Genomic DNA, 18,312 nt, shown 5'->3' on the forward strand with positions numbered 1-18,312 from the left:
GCAGGCAGGGCGCACTCCAAAGAGGCGAACTTCTGCAAGCGGGAGGCTACAACCAGGATTGTGTTTATTCCCCAAAATTGCACCAGCAGCATGCAACACTCTGGGGAAAACTGCTCTTTGCCAGGCTGGGGGAGGGGCGGGGGGAGAAAAAAAAAAAAGGAATTGTTGCTGGAGAGGAACATCTCCCGGGGGCTTTGGAGGCTCAAGCCTGGAACTACCTGCTTTTGCCTGAATGAATGGGAGAAGGAACCGCTCCTTCCCTACTCCCATCACCAAAAAAATTCCCTTCCCCATCAACAATCCCACCCTTTCCCCAAGACACTGTCCCAGTTCCCCCTCAATTCCCCATGGGCACCCTGGTCTGTTCGTTCAGGCCACCTCCACCCCCCACCCGAGCAGGGATGGTCACCCACACATCACCCCCCTCCCTACACAACCGTCCTCCCTCAACACCCTACTTTCATAGAATCATAGAATCATAGGGTTGGAAGGGACCTCTGGAGATCATCTAGTCCAACCCCCCTGCCAGAGCAGGGACACCTTAGAGCAGGTTGCACAGGAATGCGTCCAGGCGGGTTTTGAATGTCTCCAGAGATGGAGACTCCACCACCTCCCTGGGCAGCCTGTTCCAGTGCTCTACCACCCCCAAGGTAAAGAACTTCCTCCTCATGTTTAGGTGGAACTTCCTATACTCAAATTTGTGCCCGTTACCTCTTGTCCTGTCACTGGGCACCACCAAAAAGAGCCTGGCCCCATCCTCCTGACACCCACCCTTTAAGTATTTATAAGCATGGAACAGGTCCCCCCTCAACCGTCTTTTTTCCAGACTAAAGAGACCCAATTCCCTCAGTCTTTCTTCATAAGAGAGGTGTTCCAGTCCCCTAATCATCTTGGTAGCCCTATGCTGCACCCTCTCCAGCAGTTGCCTGTCCTTCTTGAGCTGGGGAGCCCAGAACTGGACACAGTACTCCAGGTGCAGCCTCACCAAGGAAGAGTAGAGGGGGAGGATGACCTCCCTTGACCTGCTGGCCACACTCTTCTTGATGCACCCCAGGATGCCATTGGCCTTCTTGGCCACCAGGGCACATTGCTGGCTCATGGGCATCCTGTTGTCCACCAGGACTCCCAGGTCTCTTTCTACAGAGCTGCTCTCCAGCAGGTCAGCCCCCAACCTGTACTGCTGCATGAGGTTATTCCTCCCCAGGTGCAGCACCCTACACTTGCTCTTATTGAATTTCATAAGATTCCTCTCCGCCCAACTCTCCAGCCTGTCCAGGTCTCTCTGTATGGCAGCACTTTCCTCTAAGCCTCACCTGCACCACACCTGGGCTTATGGATTTATTGCCCGTTTCCCCTCCTGCCTGCAAACTTCAGCCCAAACTTTAAGCCCATCCAACCTTCAGCAGCGCTGTGCCTCTTGTTGTCGTTACCCGCAGCGTTTCTTCGCTTTATAGCAACACAAATAAAGCCTCTGGTCTCATTTGCAGCTACTCTGGTGCTCCGATGCAGAGCCAGCCCTGCCTGGAGCACCCCCACCCCGCCTTGGATTAATCTTCATCTGTTTATTGACAAATATACATATTTCATTTGCTCTGTATCACTCTCCCATCTGTTGTTTGACGACAACCCGCGGGTTAAGTACTCGCAGCTCTGCGCTTGCGGGCGCAAGCAGATGCACCTCCATGCAAGCGAGAAGCTGCAGGACGCCACGCAAGCACACGTAGGTCCATGTCCTTCACGCCAGCGCTCAGAAACCCTCCTCCAGACCTCGAGGAATTACTTTGGGAGAGCATCGTGACTGGTGTCGCCTGCCCCGGTGAGGCACCACGTCTGAGGCTACGAATCAGCATTAAATATTTCCTTGGAGCTTTGCTAAGAGCGCGGAGAAGCACCTACCTGCCTCGGGAAATGCTTCCTCCTGAGAAAACCCACCAGCCACGGGCAGCCGCAGGACGGTGTCCACCCCTGGGATACCATCATATTCTGGCACCTGTTTATTATCTTTTAAGAGAACCAAGGAAGTTCAGGTAGAAGGTGTTGGTTTTGTTTTTTTTTTTTTTCACTCCATGGGTGTTTTTTTGTTTTTCTAATGCCTTTTTTTACCCCCTAAAAAAATCAAGATCTGCAGAAAGCTGGGGAAAAAAAAAAAAAAAAAAGAAAAGATCGTCAGGAGCTCCACGCAGCCCTGACCCCAAGCTCTTGTGGGTTTTCTCTACTGCAAGTGCCAAATAAACCCAATCTTGCCTGAGCCAGATGATACGCTGGATATCGTCTTCCCTAACCTGTTGTTGCCATGACTGATAATTGATAGCTGCATAAAACATCAATCTTTTTTTCAGAAAGGTCTTACTATCCCCTTGTGCTAGGAAAAAAAAAAAAAAAAAAAAAAAGCATTTTCTCATCCATCTTTCATCACCTACTGCACAAATGACAAATACTGGATTTTCATTAAGAATCCTGCAACAAATGAATGTCCCAAAGCCCAAGGTTTATCCTCAAAGACCTAGAAACAAAATGCACCAGTGAGGTGGCCTTGAGGGAAACGTCTGCATTATTCAGAAAGCTTTGGGGACAAAAAAAAAGTTACTGAGGTGGCACAGCTGAATCCGCAATACCAGGTGAATTTACTGCCCCTCAATCTCTTTATATAGAGAAGCACCTGGATTTACACTCCCAGTTATGACAAGTCATCTAAAAAAAAAAAAAAAAATCAGCTTGTAATGTTTTAGTAGGGTGGGACTTTTCAATCTTCCAGCAAAACATCAAACAGACACTTTCTAGGGGGAAAAAGAAAAAATATTCAATGGAAAATTGGGGCTTTTCATTAAGCAATGCTGCGTGGCAGTTCTGCCTGCCTTAACTGGCAATCAGTTAACGAGTCTCAACTGAAACCCCAAATTCTTCCTTTTGAAAAGATTCCCTGTGGGACTCGTGTCTGTAATGCCAAACCAACGCACGTTTCACTGCTGCCTCCTCCACGAAGGAGGTTATTTCAACCATTGCACGAAAGCACTGTAAACACCTGACGTGTTTTTACTTACCTCCGGGAACTCAGAAAAGGCGCCTCTCATAATATTTCTATCGCTTTATTTTCCTCCTTTTTATTTGCATTTTTATCAAACAAGACATTCAGTCTATGCATCCATATTGCTACTTTTTTAATCAAGCTAACCCCAAGAGCTAGAAAACCTGCCGGCAGCCTGCCTTGGGTGCTGTCAGGATAAATTTGTCCAAGACAAAAGGAAGATTAACAGGACAAAAGTAGGTGTATTTTTTTGAAAAAAAAAAAAAAAATCATAGCTTGAGGAAGAAGCGCAGAGATTGGAGCGGCGCACGCAGAGTCCCCGAACAGAAAATCTCAAACAGAACTGGGCTGCTTTTAACAATCCGCTCCATTTTGCCCCCCCCCCCTTTTTTTTTTTGAGAAAGAAGAAAAAAAAAAAGCATCTGCTTCATTCGAAGATCCTACAACACAGAGCAAGCAGCGTTTTCACCTCCGCTGCTAACCCTGTGCCCAGACTGTCAAAGTGCTTCAAGACCCAACATTGTGCCTCCAACACACGCTACAAAGCAAATTATTCTGGGAATCATAGAATCATAGAACCATAGGGTTGGAAGGGACCTCTGGAGATCATCTAGTCCAACCCCCCTGCCAGAGCAGGGACACCTTAGAGCAGGTTGCACAGGAACGCGTCCAGGCGGGTTTTGAATGTCTCCAGAGATGGAGACTCCACCACCTCCCTGACAAGCCTGTTCCAGTGCTCTACCACCCTCAAGGTAAAGAAGTTCCTCCTCATGTTTAGGTGGAACTTCCTATAGTCAAATTTGTGCCCGTTACCTCTTGTCCTGTCACTGGGCACCACCAAAAAGAGCCTGACCCCATCCTCCTGGCACCCACCCTTTAAGTATTTATAAGTATGGATGAGGTCCCCCCTCAACCGTCTTTTTTCCAGACTAAAGAGACCCAATTCCTTCAGTCTTTCTTCACAAGAGAGGTGTTCCAGTCCCATAATCATCTTGGTAGCCCCGGGAAATTCAGCCGCTCACTATTTCACTCCCCGGTGCGTGCTCTGCTTGGGGCCGCCGCGTGTTTTCAGTGCAGAGGAATAAAAGCAAGGAGCAAAGGGCAGTCTGCGTTCACGGGGTGCAGCCGAACCCCGGGAAATGTTTTACCTTACTCTCATCCACCAATTCAGCTCTTAACATGGGACTTCCCTTGCAATCAACCTTGCCTAACAGAGTTGCTGAAGTCAGAGGTCCGGAGCGCTGGAGAACTTATTGGGAGGCTGTAACGTTAAATGACTATAGGAGAAACCAGCGCGGCAGCAGATAAATCCCCCCACCAGCCCAGAGGAAGGGTTTGCGTGGCAGCCGGCGATGGATGAACCCCGGGGCCGTGGGAAAAGGAGAGAGCAACGCGCGCTCTGCTCTTTGCAAGGGCAGGCGCAAGCGCAAGGGGTACCTCCGACGCTTTTGGGGAGGGGAAGAAAGGTCTGGAGAAATAACGAAAGCATTTGAGGGCAGCTCCCAAAGTGTTACTCGCGATGGAGGAGAACAGAGCAAGGTAGAAACAGGAAAGGAGTTTGTAAAAGATTTAAAAGAGAGCCAGACCCGTGACTACAGGTTTTATAAGACTCTTTATTGAAGACCAGAATGCCTTGAGATGGAGCAGTAAAAAAAAAAACCAAAAAAACCCACACAACCTTCAAGCAGTTTCTTGGGGAGATGATTATGGTGCCAGGAAAAGTAATGCGTCTATGCCAAGCGCTGAAAATCCCAGAAAGACAAATAAAAACCTCAAAGAAAGACCCAGGGACAGTTCATGAGCTGAAAAGAGGCAGAGTTTTGGTTCATCCATGCCCATGTGAATTCCATCCATTCACCCATGTGAATTCCATCCATTCACCCATGTGAATTCAGACACTGGGCACCTGCAGTTGCCCGTGCCCTGAAGAGGGAGCCCAGGGCAGATTTTGGGGCACTCCTGGACACCCCCACACCACAGCCCACTTCATCATCCAGGCGCCTACCTCCAACGCCAGCATGGGACACCCTCCTCTGGCAGGCAGGGGTTGAGCCCACAGGAGATAACTCCCCAAGGAGCTTTTTCACCCCCACACTACAAACACCCGCACCGTTTCTCGCCCATGTCGAACCAAGGAGATCCACTTAAAAAAACCCTCCACCCAACAAAAACCCAAAGACCAACCTGACCGAGCACAGACCACCCAGCCCGAGGCTTATATACCCTCTGGGGAGCGACCAAAAAGGACTGGGCTCATTGGAAACCCGTGGGATCGATCAGCGCTGGTCCTTCCACAGCCCAGAGCGCGTCTCCCCACTCGAGGCCGCGTACCCCAAAGGCAATGGGAAAATTTCAGGCGAATCCTTTGCTCTGGCTGTGCCGCGGCAGCGGTGGAACTCAGACCTCCTGCGGGACTTTGCACCTCCTGCCTCCCAAACGGGAACAGAAAAGTTTCTCTTCTCCCCCAAAATAACGAATTCCTTTCAGCACGGGGAAAATTGAAAGAATGCATCCTCATTCGGATTCAGCCGGAGATTTTTCCCAGATATTTTAGTTAGAAAAGCCATTGTTCTCACGGAACAATGTGCTTGTTTATGGCTTCCAGCCCTGCCAAGCCGGCAAGGGGGAACGGCAGAGCTAAAGGAGCGATGGAGGGGGGCAGACAGAAGTACGAGCGCTGCGGGACGGCGGCGGAGAGCATCGAGTCAGCGGGTGCCCGGCTTTCCGACCAATATTCAGAAGAGCTCTCGTAACGCCAAGCGTGGTGAGGAAAAGCCGACAGTGCTTATATGAAGAGCAGGAAAGGTTTCTTCGAGTGGCACGGAAGAGCTGTTTCTCCATTCAGGAGCGGCTTTACGGGAGCTGGAGAGATTGTGTAAGCAAAATGCACCCGGATGGCTTAGACGTGGTCTGTCTGGTACCACTGAGCCTCAGGCAGGGGCGCGAACTGCCGGGGAGGGAGGAGGAGCATGCGGAAATGTGGTAGGAGGATGGGCAGGAATACCGAGGAGCCAGGGAAGTGGGGACACGAGAGCTTGCGGCCACACAAAGAAGTGAAAAATCAATTTTAGCTGTACACCCGAGACAGGTTTCCTCGTGGAACTATTCAGCCATGTCAACCACACAGCCACAGCCGGGTGGGACGTTGTCCCCGGACAGCAGGCAGAGGAGCTGGGCACCTCGGTGTGCTCAAGAAGCTTAAACCCTCCCTGAATTCACAGGAGAGAGATGGGCACCTTCTTGGGGAACACGACTTCGGCCCCCAAGGAGCATAGAAAGGGAGACAAGGTTTCCCTTCAAGGCACTAGAAGGTCCAAGGGACTAGAAAGTCCAAGATTCTGGTTTCATCATCAATGACACAAGTCAGCTCCACCAAGAATTGGGATGCACAAACACACTTCAGGGCACAGGTGGGAGAAAAACGTGGTGAAGAGAGTACAAGACTCCCTTCAAGGTCCCTGAGAGCCTGGAGAGACGACCAAAGGGAAAACAGAGAAGCAGGACAAAAACAATTCACAGATTTATCCCGTTATTGAGACAGAGAGTCACTGGCACCGATATGGCAATGCGGGGATGGCTGTCTGTCCCCAGGAACTGGAGGAGCAACGTAGACATATCATGCTCTATTAAAGCGGCCTCCAGAATAAGGTAAGGATTGGGTTTGTTACAGTTTTCTTTTCGATTATCAGTGTTTCACTTGTGCTCTGAAGTCCTCTGGGAGATGCAGAAGGGACCCAGCTCCCCACACAGGGTATTATACCGGTTGGGTTTCCCAAGGGATCTGCAGTGCTGGGTACAGGAGAACAGAGCACGGGGCAGAGCAAGCCACCACCGCTAGAGGAAGGGTATAAAATGTGCTGCCTTATTTTCAGTTATTTTCAGTTTTCACTAAAGCATTGACCTTGATACCGATCTCCGTCACCAGGAAGCCAAGTGCACAGTAGGAGAAGGCAAAGTCTTTCACAGCTGAATAGGCAGAAGTCACCCAATGCATCCTCCAGCAGAGATGTTGGGGGCTGCTTCAGACTCACGCTGTAACATTTAAGCTCGATTCAGGCATTTTTTGTGTCTGTCCCACCTTTTGTCGCTTCATGACAACAGCAAAACTATTGGACCCTTTTTTGAGAGTAACGACTCTTCCCCGTGGGATGGGGATGATCCTGCAACTCTGCTGTGCATGAAGCGTCCCTCAGACCACCCCACCGCGTCTCTCTTGCCCTCCCAGCCCTGCCAGCCAGCGGTTTGGCCCCCAGAGCATCCTTCCAGGTGGAAAACCGCTCATATATCCCTGCAGACACCACTCACCCACATCCTGAGACCCCACGCAAGACCCTCGCCCCACGGGAGGATGCTCAGCCTTACAGACTCCTTTTTCTTCCTGTTTTTGGGGGCATTTTAGGAGCGAGCAGGAGTGGAGGCAGCTCTGTTCATCTCCCCCCAGTAACCCCAGAGAAGAGGAGTGCTGCTGACCAGCATTGATGCTGGGTATCAACCAACCACCAGCCAGCTTCATCTTCTCCTCTATCAAGTGATTTATCGAGCGACTCGGGGACGGTTCAGCCGAAGCGAATGGATTTCGTTAGCGTAGCACTAACAATTTGGCACTTTAATAGACAGAAAGGAGTATAGGAAAATACAAGCGGTGGGTTCCCCGTGAAGGTCTCATCCCACCTGCCCACAGAGCTGACAGCGCAGCGGATAAGGCGTCAGTCTTTGCTATGAAAGTCGGTGTGGGAAGGCTCTCGTTTTTAAGATAGCTGTTAGCATGTGAAAAGACTTGAAATTTCATTTAATTCCCTTGTTTGCAAGAGCTGATTGTTCTCAGGAAACCCTAAAGGATGTAATAAAGAGAAAACATCTCCGGTTGACCGGGTGCCCACCAGAGGTACTCTATCACTCTCCTCCTCAACTGGACAGGGGAGAGAAAATATAACGAAAGGCTCATGGGTCAAGATAAGGACAGGGAGATCACTCAGCAGTTACCATCATGGGCAAAACAGACTTGACTTGGGGAAATGAGTTAAATTTATTACCGATCAAATCAGAGTAGGATAATGAGAACTAAACCCAAATCTTAAAACACCTTCTCCCCACCCCTCCATTCTCCCCAAGCTCAACTTCTCACCCCATTTCTCTCCCTCCTCCCCCCGAGAGGCTCAGGGGGACGGGGAATGGGGGTTCATCACACCTCGTCTCTGCCAGTCCTCGTTCCTCAGGGAGAGGACTCCTCACACTCTGCCCCCACTCCAGTGTGGGGTCCCTCCCACAGAAGACAGTCCTCCATGAACTTCTCCAACATGAGTCCTTCCCACGGGCTGCAGTTCTTCATCAGCTGCTCTAGTGTGGGTCCTTTCCATGGGATGCAGTCCTTCAGGAACAGACTGCTCCAGCGTGGGTCCCCCACAGGGTCACAAGTCCTGCCAGCAAACCTGCTCCAGAGCGGGCTCCTCTCTCTGCAGGGCCACAGGTCCTGCCAGGAGCCTGCTCCAGTGTGGGCTTCCTATAAGGTCACAGCCTCCTTCAGGCATCTCCCTGCTCCAGCGTGGGGCCCTCCATGGGCTGCAGGTGAATATCTGCTCCACCATGGACCTCCATGGGCTGCAGGGGGACAGCCTGCCTCACCATGGTCTTCACCAGGGGCTGCACCACAGGTGCCTGGAGCACCTCCTTCTTCACTGACCTTGGTGTCTGCGGAGTTGCTTCTCTCACATATTCTCACTCCTCTCTTCTGGCTGTAATTGCACAGTTTTTTTCTCAAATATGTTACCCCAGAGGTGCTACCACCATCACTGATGGGCTCAGCCTTGGCCAGTAGCATGTCCATCTTGGAGCTGGCTGGCAAGGGCTCTGCTGCACATAGGGGAAGCTTCTAGCAGCTTCTCACCGAAGCCACCCCTGTAGCTCCCCCCCACTTCCAAAACCTTGCCACTCAAACCCAATACAACATCCTTACTTCTGGAGTTGTCCAACAAAGTTTGAGAGAGGCCCAGCAGAGATACTGGGACTTACATAGGAACTTCATACTCAAGAAGTGCAGAGCCAGAAGGAGGCAACAGATGCAGCCTGATACCCAGAAAAACACTGCCAGCCAGCCAGGGTGACCACCACCATCCTTCTCTGAAAGAAACGGCAATAACCGGAGCCAGGCTGCAGGGGTGCATGGTCCACAGGGAGGTAGACCAACCTTTCCTTAGAGATCTCCTTGGCTGTATTTTGCTGTTGGCATGGTAAGCTGAGAGCCTTGGTGGGCTTCGTTACTGGTTGCTGGACCTTGACAAAGTTCGTCTGAAAGGGCAGGGCATGACTGAGCTGGGAAGCCGGGACTGGGTGGTACACGGATCTTCAATGGACTGCCAAAGCCCATGCTCCTAAAACCACTGTAGGAATTAAATCTTCAAGCAGCTACTTGGATGCTCAGTGTAAGTGTAGGTGGATCCATCCCCTATCCAGCCCCAAGGAGAAGGGAAATGGGAACTTGGCAGGGAAGCTTCTGCTTCCTCAGGCCCTCCAGCAGAAAGTGCCACACTCGTGGCTCTGTGCTGACGAATGGCACGGGGGCATTTGAACAAGCGTCTTCGTTATTTAAGAAACATCTTTAAAAAGGAGCAAATTGGGCTGAGTGAGCAGTTGGGTATTGCAAGGGGAAAGGGCAGGTTGGATGCGAAGGGCTCTGTGGGGTCCTTCTGCACCTGCAGTGTCCAAGGAGACCAAGCTGTGTCCTTCTCCCACCGCCTTCAGCCTCCATGAGGCATTGCCTTTGCTCAGCCTACCTCCCTCACACCTCTGAGGACATCCACCCAGCCACGTGGAACTATACTTAATTGCAAAAACTCAAGAAAAGGGTGTCTAAAAACTTCCGTTATATTTAATAAGGATCACATGCAAGATTCATATAGCCAAGGGAAATGTGAAGGACTATTTGCAGTGCCATTTAACTGATACCTCAGCAGCAGGAGTGGCAGCACTTTTGTGGCCAGGAATGAGGAAGAAATCATTGGAAAGCTCCTAAAGTCGGTGATAGAGTGAGAACAGCCAGGAGCCAAGACTTTCCAAGCAACGAGGACACTGGTGGGAGCCAGAGATGCCTCGCTAGCTCAGTGCGGTGGGATTTAGAAAGGCAGAGCGAGGAAAAGAGACGATGGACCATACCTCCTTCCTGTGTCTCCGCACGCTCCTGCGCTCGGTCTGTCCTTGTGGCCACAGACATGTCTCCAAGAGGCCACCAGGGTGCTAAAGTTTTGCTTGGCCGGCTTAGCTTGGCGTGAGCTCAAGCCCCCAAATCAGCATCGTAGGGACCAAAAGGCAGGATGGATGAACCTCACCCACAGCGCGCAGGGACTGGCCAACGTAGGGAAAGCAGAAAGAAACGTGTGCGCACGCGTGCGTGCACGTGATAAAGGAGAAATACTTCTTCGGGGCACTTCATTCGGCGCAAACCTCTCTAAATCGCAGCCCAGTTGACCGCCGCCGTGCGGCCTCCCAGCAGCCTGACGCCCTCGCACCATCAACGCAGCCCTCCCCTCCCCTGCTGTAAGGATGCTCCCGGCAGCTCTCCGCTGTCTCTTTATCTCCGGCAGCAGAGACAGGAGAGGGCACAATCCTGCCCGGCTTCCAGCAGGCTGTGACTAATGTTTCGGCTGTCCTTTCCCGCAGGGCGCTGGTCCCCGCCGGGGAGGTTAGGATGCTCGTGAGCAAGAGGAGGAGAGCAGCTGGTTCCCGTGTACTGATAAAGCCTCCGCTGGCATCCCCGTCGCTCCCATCCCGACCTTCGTGGCAGGGATGGAGGAATATTATTGATGCGCTCGACCTCCCCCTCTCCCCGCTGCTTTCGCCTCGCTGCCGCGGCGGGGAGCTTGTTAGCTTTAAAGGGACTTGGCTGAGAGAGCGCGAAGGACAGGGGAGACCCCGTGAAATGTTTTCCCAATTGATTATAATAAATGTAGAGAAATAAACGCTCAAACCTCCCCCCTCCCAGTCTGCCCAGCATGTGGGCTGGATCCTTTCTGGCTATGAAGGCTGAGCTGGTCCGTGCCTGGTTCAGCACAGCTGTGTGAAGGGCTGTTTTGTCGGTTTTCTCCCTTTAACCCCCACCAATTAACGAATAATTGCCAGAGCTAATGATGATTACCTCTGGAGTGAAGCCTGCTGAGTCCTGGTACTCTCCACAGGATCCTCCAAGCCCTTCTCTCCCGAATTAAGACCACGGTCTCCTCTCAGCCCCAGCTCACACGCTGTCCCCTGCTCTTCCCTGGGTCAGGACCACCTTTTCCTCCTCTCCTTCTGCTCTGCCTGCCCCAACGAGCCCCAAAACATCCACACCCGCTCAGCCCCACAACATCCACACCCCCGTTACACCCACAAGTGGTTTAGAGGCAGCACAGGCAGCGCCATCAGCAGGAAACCCAGGGGCAGATGCATCATCCCCCAGCGTGCTGTTTGGTACCCCAAGGGGAATTTGATGCCTCTCCACCTCTGTAGTGATAAATTCACCCCAACGGGCAGGTTTGATCCTCTGGAAAGCCCGTTCGATAAGACTCTTGGGCAATCCAGAGCGATAGTAAAGTTGGCTGTTACCGCTTGTTGTGTTGCCTCTTGAAGAGCTAATGGCCACCTCTAGGGACCAGTCACCATAAGAGACTGTCCTCGTTCATGGCCAGGTTTTAGCCTGGATTGCACCTCAACACAGAGATGAGAGGAAAAGGAAGGGAACACCAAGCCCAAGCTCTTGAGCTGCTGCAACAGGGAGCAGGTAAACCCAGGTTTCCATGGGTTTGAAGGGCAGCAATGGTCCTGCAGGTGTGCAGTTTGAGGACAAACCCTGCTCCTACAGCAATTTAGCGCTGGCTTAATAGGAGTAGCTTTGTGTCCCAGCAAATCCAAAGTTTAATTGTTTCCTGTTGTCTTCCAAAAGAAATTGTTACTTTTCTGTTATGACCTACCTACCAGCCCTCTGTGCTAAAGATCTGCTCATGTTTTATTGTTTTCTCATCCCGGTGAGTATCTGCACATCCTCATGTGAGGCACGAATTCCTCAGAAGAGCTGACTCGGGTCACAGATTAGTTTCATTATTATGCATTTTATCAAATCGGGTTTATTGTGGATGGAAACTCAGTCACTGGGGAGTTTTCATGCAATTAACTGGTTTTGCTGAGAAATTAATCAGTTTTGCTGCATAAACTGACTCCTGAGGTTAAACTTCTCCAGCTGGATCTGTACAAATCTGCCAGCTCTTATGAGACCCCTTTGGAGGTCTTCAGGGGATTAGCAATTCATTTTCATTTATATAATGCCTTTTGAGCCCAAATGGTCCTAAAACCATTTGCAAACTCCTTTCCTTATGTACTGGCCCAAAGCAGGGTGAGTTGGTGGCCCACTGAGCTGCTCTGAAGGCTCCCTACGTCCAGGAGATGCTCCTCCAGGCACAGAGAAATCTCCGACGGTGCCTGCAGCTTTCCTGCCTGCCACCGCTGTGGTTCTCTGTGTGGATGGTGTTTCCTCAATGGGAATATCTGAACTGCGATGTGCTGACTCCAGCTGTGGCCAGATGTGATGATCTGGCTGACGCTACTCAAGACACAGAGGTCATGGTCTTCACCTACCCCCTGATCAGATGGTAGATCCAAAAGCTGTTAGATAACGTAATAAAATTTCCTTCTTATATCCCTGGGGACAGAGATGTCCATCCCTGAAGGACACGCACGAAACCATCAGAAGACAGAGCTGCGATCCCGTCTTTGTGATTCCTTCCCTGCAAAGCCACGCTGTGACCGACCCATGAAATCTTTGTCTGTGAAAAAGCCACGTCCAGCTGCTCCGCTCTATGTCTCTTTTTTTTTTTTTTTTTTTTTTGGATTAACTTCATCCAGATGTCCAGCAAAGTCGCAGTAATCGTGATGGATATCAGGGAAACTCAGTAAAGAAACACTCCATAAATCAAGACAATTTAAAAAACCATTAGCATTCAAAGCATATATAACCCTGATTTTACACCACGCTACATTTTTTGGGTTGTTTGTTTGCAGGAGCCCTGAAGACAACAGCTATGCACCAAAGACATTAATTTTCGTTATAAAGCTCCAGGCGGTGAATCAATTTTACCTGCGTTCCGTTCAGCTACAAAATAGGAGCAGCAGAGCGAAATCGAAGTGCTGCACGGGCAGGTGGCACAGATCTACCCAGCTCCCTGCCGTCGCATCGCAAAGCCCTTCGCCATAAATGCTTCTCTCCCCTCAAAGGTGCGGGTATCTCATGACCTGCTTTATACCCATTGATTCTGCAAGCGGCTGCTTCCAGCTGTTTAGAGGCTTAAACCTCTGCCTTGCAATGAGTTTTTTTCCTTCTTGGGCTGCTAGCGCAAATCCAGCACGGCAAATCATTGCAAGGCAAGGTTGCTTCTTCCAGGAGACCACGAGAGGTGTTGGTGGCTTTGACCAGAGCATGCTGTGCTGGGAAGAGCCTTTCGCATCTGTTTGACCTGTCCCTTAACCCAAAGTTTTACCCTCTGAACAGCAGAGGACTAATAACACCCAAAGGTAAATCAGAAATAAACCAATTCAGGTATCCTGAGACAAAAAAAGCACAGGTAAAGGTGAGCTGAAGATGTTGAGGGATGACCGTGTTTGAGGACGGACAAAATCATCATAACAATGGACAAAGCCAAGGTATTCTGGAGAAGAAAGGGAGGGAAAAACCTATAGGAGGCTGCACCTAAAGCTTGTGATTTTGCCTCATTTCCAGGGCACCCACTGCTTTCTTGGGATCCTGCTGATAACGGGAGGAGAGCAGTGACCTGGTGCAAAAAGTCCCATAGTAGTAATTCTCTTTAATTGTGCCACTAAGGAGAGGAAACCCCACCGAATGTCTGGCCTGGCACTGGAGCTGAACCCATCCCTCCCACGGGGCTTCTGGTTCACAGCTTTGACACCAGCCTCGGGAAACACGGCTGGTTCTCGCAAACCCGGTCCCCAGGACCTCATCGTTTCATGGAAACATCAGCACTCATTTTTACTTAAAGCAGGTTCACAGAATCACAGAATCCCAGCACGGTCAGGGCTGGAAGGGCCCTCTGGAGCTCCCCCAGTGCCACCCCCCGCCAGAGCAGGGGCACCTCCAGCAGTGGCACAGGACACCTCCAGGCGGGTTTGGAATGGCTCCAGAGGGGGAGACTCCCCCCCTCTCTGGGCAGCTGTGCCAGTGCTCTGCCGCCCGCACAGGAGAGAAGTCCCTCCTCAGGTTCACATGGAACTTCCTCTGCTCCAGTTTCCCAGCCCGGTCCCTCTTGTCCCGTCACTGGGCACCACTGAACAAAGACTGTTCCCACCCCCCGGCACCCTCCCTTTGGGGATTGATAAGCGTTGATAAGATCCCCCCTCAGTCTTCTCTTCTCCAGACTGCAAAGCCCCACGTCCCTCAGCCTGTCCTCATCAGAGAGATGCTCCACTCCCCTCATCACTTTTGTAGCCCTTTGCTGGGCCCTCTCCAGCAGTTCCCTGTCCCTCTTGACCCGGGGAGCCCCGAACTGGACACAGTGCTCCAGATGTGGCCTCCCCAGGGCAGAGCAGAGGGGGAGGATGACCTCCCTCGCCCTGCTGGCCACGCTCTGCTTGATGCCCCCCAGGATGCCATTGGCCTTCTTGGCCACCAGGGCACATTGCTGCCTCATGTTGTCCACCAGGACTCGTTTTCCTGGAGTCAGAGAAAAAAACAAACAAACAAACAAACCACCTTGAAAGAGCACTCAAAGGCTTAGATCTAATGCAGGAATAAAAGGGACCTGACATCCCCCTTTGAAAATCTCATGCTTTTCAAGTACATGTCCTGATCCGGGGGTCTGAGCTCCCGATCTCTGCGTGGCCGTGGACTCAGGGACCGTGGTAGCGGAGCAACCCCGAGAGAGATGGGATGGAGCTGGTCCCCCCACCCGCGGTGGGTGGGGGCTAAGCTCATTCCCAACCACCGACTCTATTCCCCTCTCTCAGCATAGGAGGGAAAAAAAAAAAAAAAAAAAGAAAATCAATGACTGCATTTCCATTCCTGGGAATTAAACATTTTTTCAAAGGCGCTGAGCTCACGGCCTCAGTAATACAGCGTAAACACACAAATCCCAGGAAAAGCCTCCCCAGGCAGCATGCAAAGCTCTCATTCCCTCTCAAACCCATCTGCCTTTTTGAGGAAAGCGCTGCTCAAGCACACACGTCTATTGAACCCGGGAAATGCCACTCCAGGTGATCGAATCCATCTCCTGGCTGGGAACAAAGCAAATCACATCAAACAGGACAAGTGCAGATGGTGGTTTTCTAACAAAGCTGATGTGCCCACGATAAAACAGTGAGAGCTCATCAAAGAGTGTTCAACGAGCCCCAGGGATGGTTCCCAAGCTCAGAGCATCTTGGGGGGGCTGCTGAACTACGGAAGGAATGTGGCTGTCACCACGCTCCCAGTGAAGCTGGTGGCTTCTCCTTCCCAAAGCATGGTCCGACTGCAGGAATACAGCTTTTTCCGGTTTTATCTGATCCAGGCCACGTACTGTGTCCAGCTCTGGAGACCCCAACATAGGAAACACACGGAGCTGTTGGAGTGAGGCCAGAGGAGAGCGATGAAGATGATCAGAGGGCTGGAGCCTCTCTGCTGGGAGGATGGGCTGAGAGAGTTGGGGGGTTCAGCCTGGAGAAGAGAAGGCTCCGGGGAGATCTCAGAGCCCCTTCCAGTGCCTAAAGGGGCTCCAGGAGAGCTGGGGAGGGACTTTTTCCAAGGGCATGGAGTGATAGGATGAGGGGGAATGGCTTCAAACTGAAAGAGGAGAGATTTAGATGAGATATTAGGAAGAAATTCTTGGCTGTGGGGGTGGTGAGCCCCTGGCACAGGTTGCCCCGAGAAGCTGTGGCTGCCCCATCCCTGGGGGTGTTCAAGGCCGGGTTGGACGGGGCTTGGAGCAACCTGGGCTGGGGGGAGGTGTCCCTGTCCAGGGCAGGAGGTGGGAGTGGATGATCTTCAAGGTCCCTTCTGACCTAAACCATTCTATGATTCTATGAAAACGAAGATAAGTTTTGCTAGACTTTTACTGGCATGGAAATCCCCCAAAATCACAGCGCTGCGCAAAGAAGCTGCTGATGCAGATTTGGTGGCTCGTCTCCATCTGCTGCTCTGTTGGCAGTCCCACCCGGGTGTACAACACCAAAGGAAGGGCAGGGGTGCTTCGAGGCAGGTAGGAGGAGATGGGTGGGAGATGGGAGAGCCCAAAGTATACAATGTGATTGAGACGAACCCCCTCTGATATCATCCCCACCTGCCTATGCCACCCCACCGCCGTGAGCCCTCCCAGCGTCCTGTTTTCTGCTTCGCTCCAATATTAGCGACCTGAAATGAGCTTGAAGCAGTGGAAAATCAACGTATAAAGCTGTTGATTTATTCCATCAACGTTCAAACGGATTACTGGGGAGAAAGAATAAAACAAACAAACAAACAAACAAACAAACAGAGGTGGGATTACGGTTTTAATAAGGGCGAGTGCTTATTGCGGTATCTCTTATTCTCTTTGTAACAGTCGTGCTGGTGGAGCTCTTACGGAGTTATACCAATATTAACATTACGGCATCATCCCCCGTAGCAGCGTTAGCAGTCCCAGTGGCTGCATTAAGTGAAAATCTCTCTTGGTGGGGGGCTCGACCACCTGCTGATCTCCGACTGCAGCAAGCTGCCCATGCACGGGGTGAGGAGAAAAACGAGGCTGCGGCCAAGAAGGTACCACGTCCTTATTAATATCCGCCAGGATCTTCCCCTGCTTGCAACCCATGGTGCCTGAGGAAGAGGAACTCCAGGGAGCTGCAGCAGGTCCCGGAGCTGCCCAGCATTGCACCCATCGATGCAAAACTCCACCAAGCTGCGGTACAGCCCTTGCATTTTTAACCGGCTTCTGGCTCTCTCAGGGACAGGACCCGTGTTGAGGCTCTGCGGTTTTAGGGTAAATTCGACCGGCAGAGGATGGAGCTGCTGGGACGGCTCTGCCTTCCTCCAGCTCTGCCCCGCTCCAGAATCCCCCTGCCCAGCATCCCCCCCGGCTCCACGCAGCCAGCCCCGCACCCACCGGGGCACCGCATCTGGGGGCTTCTGACCCACTTGTGGGACGGAGGAGAGGCCACCACCGCACGGGACAGCCCGGCTCCACCCAGGCATCTCAGCACCGGGACAAACAGGCAGCTGCCAGAGGGCTGCAACAGCCCCATCCCCTCCCACCAGTGTGGTCCTGCAGTCATCCCGCTCTTTCCATGACAACAGTCAGCTCCCTGCCAGTTTATAAGATGTTTTCTAGCGATCCGCACTTGGCCAAGCTGAATGTTTTGCAAAAAATCAAGATATATGAATGTCTACCACCTTTGCTTCGTCCCCTAATTTAGCGATCCTATCAAAAGTGTAATTAAGTTTGTCTAGCATGATTTGTTCTTAATAAACCTGAGCCGCTCGCAGTTCTGCTATCCTCCTGGTGTTTATAGCTATTAATATTTGCCCAGCAAATTTGCTGAGATTTGAAATGAGATTCATATAAACTTGTATGTATTATCTAATTAATAAACAATACTAACACACAAGCAGAAGCAAACGAGCAGTTCCCAGCGCTCAGACTTTGCTCGCTAATTAATTCTGCCACCACTCCCCTCTGTGGGAGTGGACATCAGCTCCCCAGCGCAGCCACGCGGATGCCGAAAGGGAGGCTCTGGTATGGTCCTCAAGCCAAGAAGGGATGAAGAATCAGAGAACATCAGAGCTGCTTTCGTGCCACAGACCCAAGTCCCCACGTCCCCGTGGTCCATGGCAGCAAATGTTGCCTGGGGAAGAGGAGAAGAGGGAGGACGTCCCCAGTAATCTTCCTCCTGGCTCCATCTGTCACCCTGTGGCTGTCTACAGTTTGGGGACTTCCTGAGCCATCAGCTACCTTCACACCATCCCATCTGGTAGCCTCGTCCTCCTCCTCTGAGACAGCACCTCTTGTTGAGACCACGAGCACTGCCTGCCCTGCTCTTCTCGCCCTTTAACGCTTGTGTTTTCCCTGTGAAGATAATTAAGCATTGCAATGAAATTACGAAATCTGGGCAACCTGGTCTGGTGGGAGGTGTCCCTGTCTATGGCAGGGGGGTTGGAACTCGATGATCTTCAAGGTCCTTTCCAACCTAAACCATTCCATGATTATTTCAGATCCTCTTTTTGGTTTTTTGTTTGGTTTTTTTTTGAGACAGCAAACAGCCCTTGCCCCAAGCACTTTTAGGAAGATCACCATGGAAGCTGATTTCCT

This window comes from Vanellus vanellus (assembly GCF_965231255.1).
Source record: "Vanellus vanellus genome assembly, chromosome: 24".
Classification (NCBI taxonomy): domain Eukaryota; kingdom Metazoa; phylum Chordata; class Aves; order Charadriiformes; family Charadriidae; genus Vanellus; species Vanellus vanellus.